At 49.2% G+C, this 3,503-nt stretch overlaps 1 protein-coding gene across 5 annotated transcripts in view; it reads right to left on the bottom strand.

Annotated features, from left to right (window-relative positions):
- The window catches only part of WIZ (WIZ zinc finger), a 60,141-nt gene extending 56,957 nt beyond the window's left edge, over positions 1-3,184 (bottom strand). For 3 of the 5 annotated variants that reach the window (XM_063120448.1, XM_063120455.1, XM_063120452.1), the window contains exon 1: positions 2,230-2,289. The gene's annotated coding sequence lies outside the window, so the exon portion shown is untranslated. Of the gene's footprint in view, positions 1-2,229; positions 2,290-2,399; positions 2,469-3,118 lie in introns of those variants that run through there. The other 2 variants (XM_063120449.1, XM_063120451.1) reach the window with 2 other exon arrangements.
- Between the last annotated feature and the right edge of the window lie 319 nt (positions 3,185-3,503).

The following is a 3,503-nucleotide window of genomic DNA, read 5'->3' as shown; positions in this document are numbered from 1 at the left end:
GCTAAACTATGGAATTAATTTCCACAATTTCACCACCAATTTGAAAGGCTTTAAAAGGGGATTGGACAAATTCATGGAGATGGCTATCAATGGCTATGTGCTAGTTCCAGTATCACAGGCAGTATGCCTATGTACACCAGTTGCTGTGAAACATGGGTGGGAAGGTGCTCTTGCACCCATGTCCTGCTTGTGGATTTCCCATGGGCAACTGTGTGAGAGCATGCTGGACTAGATGGATTAGATAGACCCTTGATCTGATCCAGCATGGCTTATGTTATCATAATATCAACTCTTTACCCATTACATGTCCCATAAAGTACATCGGGATGGAGAGTTTTTATTCTTGTAGTGTTAGGAAACTCCTGTACCATCCTTCTCAACTGGATACCCTTCAAATGTTGAACTACATCTCCCAGATTTCTGACAACTCAACTGGTCACGCTGGCTGGTGCTGATGAGAGTTGCAGTCCAAAACATCTGGGGGGCACCAGTTTGGGTAAGGCTGCCTTGTATTGTTTGTTTAATTGTTTGGGTGATCATTAAATAGATATGTACTTGATGTATTAATCAGTTAACTGAATAAATCAATTAACATGCATCTAAGATTGATCAAAAGAAGTAGACTTTAGTCTGCAAACATTTATGCCATAATTGATCTGTTAATTTTAAGATGTGGCAAGACTAGTTGTATTAGTCTGTTGCAGCAAATGCAACAACTGTATTTTGAATCCATTTCTAAATTCCAGTAGTCTTCCATGAGGCTTCCTTCAGCCTATATTCAGCAAAGTAATCCTTTGCTGCAGGAACTATAGAAGCCTCATCTTATTACTTCCTTAATGTAAATGTGAAGAAAATACAAGAAGATCTCCAAGATACATACATGGTCTCTGTCCAAATCCCAACATCAGTGGTGTCTAATATCACCAATACGACCTCCGTTTTGTGCTCAAAAACAGAGCTCATTGTGCAGTTCTACTATCCCTTAATTAAGCTTACCTTCACCCCACACTCCACATCAATACACATCCAAGCAGCAATGGATAGCAGCAGCATAATATCAAAAAAATCACACCTGCAAATCTGTGCTACATGCTCACTTTATATAGGCAAATACTTGGGTATTGTAAAGATAGATGCTGCACAAGAACTTGAACAAATAATGCTGTCCTTCAGATTAATTCCAAAACATTCTGGCCCCAGAATTGCTGTCAAGAATTCTGCAAAGCCATTGCCCAAGGATTCATATTTCACAACCTGATCCTAACCAAGTTTACTCAGGAAATTGTCCAATTAATACTGACCGGACTTTCTTCCAAGTAAGGTTTAGAGTTATAGCCTTAAGCACTGTCCTAACTGACTCATTGATTAGGTGTACCAGCAAGTCACTGGCAGATTGCCAGAGCTAAAGCCCCCACCAAATGAACTGCCAGTATCAATGATAAGAAAGTGACAGTACAATGTCTACTAAGAAGTACATCCCATCGAATTCATTGGGGTTACTCCCAGGTAAGTGGTATAGAATTGCAGTCTTAAAGGGCAGTGGTGGTGTTGGTGGGAGTTTCTGCACAAAGCAGATCTATCAAAGACAAGACACATCCATGAATCCTTATCCAGAACAGTGCAGCAGTTAATACTCCTTGGGCTAATTGAACTTGTCATTTCTCACATGAATAACTTCATATATTATGGCAACACCTAGAACTATGCTAAAAAGAAGAGCTTGTGGGCAATCTACAATTAAGCCCCGATACTCTCATTGTGTTGGTCAAGCAATAGGTAGATTGTGCCGTCTACCTTGACAATCTTTTGCTCATCTTTTGCTCTCCCCCAAAGGAACACCTACCCACCCTTCTTGCTGAAGGACCTCAGGAGCACTTCACACCCCACCCTAAGGATCTCCAGCTTCCCCTCCCCCATCCCTCCACGAGCATCCCCCTCAGTTTGATTGCTGAATGCCATGTTCAGATGCCCATCACTCCATGAGCACTTCTGACCTGCCTGCCGCTTGGACACCTCTTCACGGGGGCAGCGTGCCTCCCTCCACACCTGTCCTGCTTCGTGTGCGCTCCCAGCCACCTGCAACACCTTTTATGTGCTTCGTCCTACCCTCCTGGAGACCTGTCACCTGTCCCATTCGGATGCACCACCACTGCCCCCTACCCACCCACCCTCCGCTACTCCGCTTCCCCAGCAAAAGGACCCGGACCCGTCACCGCGTCCGTGGCCTACCTGTCACTTACCTCCTTGACAGCAGGGCTCGTTTCACGGGCACCCTCCCGCCTCCCTGTCACTTGTCCCCCTTCTAGGCACCGCCTCCTCGTCCCCTCCTGGCTCCATCCCCTCCGGTCCGGTCCGGTCCCTCTTCCCATCTCCGCTCTGCTTCACCGGGGTGCACTCACCATCCTGAGCTCAGTGTCGCCGCCCCCCCTTGAGTGCTTAGGGCTGGGTCGGCTCGTTTGCTCCCCTCCGGCAGCCTTGCTGCACCCTCCTCTTCTGTCCCCCGCCCGGCTCCGGCCTCTTCAGCAGCAGCAGTCGAGGCCGCCGCGCCGGGGACATGGCTCCTTTAAATCCCCCCCCCCTTCCTCAGCTCCGTCCCACCAACTCCCTCCTTCTCCTCCCTACCCGGCCAGCCCAGCTGCCTGCGCGGATCCGACCGCTACCCCTCCCCTCCCCTCCTACTGGGAGTCGCAATCAGATAGCGTCTCTAGCAACGCGACGGCACCAGCGCCATATTGGGAGAGGCAAAACGAGTTCTTACTCTCCCCTCGCTCGCGAATGACATCACGAGCCAGGGTAAGGGCCTCGGGCACCATATTGAGGGAGGCCTGCGGCCGGGAGTGGTCCAGGAGAGAAGGAGTGACGCAGCTGGCCCGCCGTAACTACACTCCAAGTGGTGGCAACGCGGTTTATATTTTAGTCGCCACCTGTCCGCGGGAAAGAAAACCGGGGCAGGGGGGCGGGGCAACGTTCTGCGCAGAAGCAGATGGCAATTAGAAGGGAGGGAGGAAACTATACAGGTGTATTGGAGCCTCTTTCCTGGTTCTCAAAAGACTAGCCGACGCCTTGGCGTGAAGGACACCTACAGCCTGAGAGGACTGTTCCTACTTTCACCAGTCACCTGCTCGCGTCATGCGACGTCAAGAAGCGCTAGCCTGGAGTTGTCGAATACTCACTCCTTCAGACTCCAGCGCTGATCTAGCACGCATGTCGGGAACAGCGAGCACCCCCTATCGGAGAGTCCTATTGCTACCCCTTGAACTTCCCAAAATGGGCGGGATGGGCACCAAAAGAATACATGGAAATTCTTCCGTAGGATTCAAGTGGGAAGCATACACGAGCGGATCCAGACACTGACCTGCAGACTCTCGTGTAATTCACACACAGCCTACTGCAACCACGCGCAGAAATTGCGTTTGCGCAGGGAAAATATGTAGGACATCTCAACCTACTCTGCAAATACCAAGCAACTATAGTGATAATGAAAGTATATTTTGTTCTTCGAG

This window comes from Elgaria multicarinata, chromosome 3, assembly GCF_023053635.1.
Source record: "Elgaria multicarinata webbii isolate HBS135686 ecotype San Diego chromosome 3, rElgMul1.1.pri, whole genome shotgun sequence".
In the NCBI taxonomy this organism is placed as follows: Eukaryota; Metazoa; Chordata; class Lepidosauria; order Squamata; family Anguidae; genus Elgaria; species Elgaria multicarinata.
The sequence above is the reverse complement of the archived record's forward strand: the minus strand, read 5'-3'. Positions and strand labels throughout refer to the sequence as shown.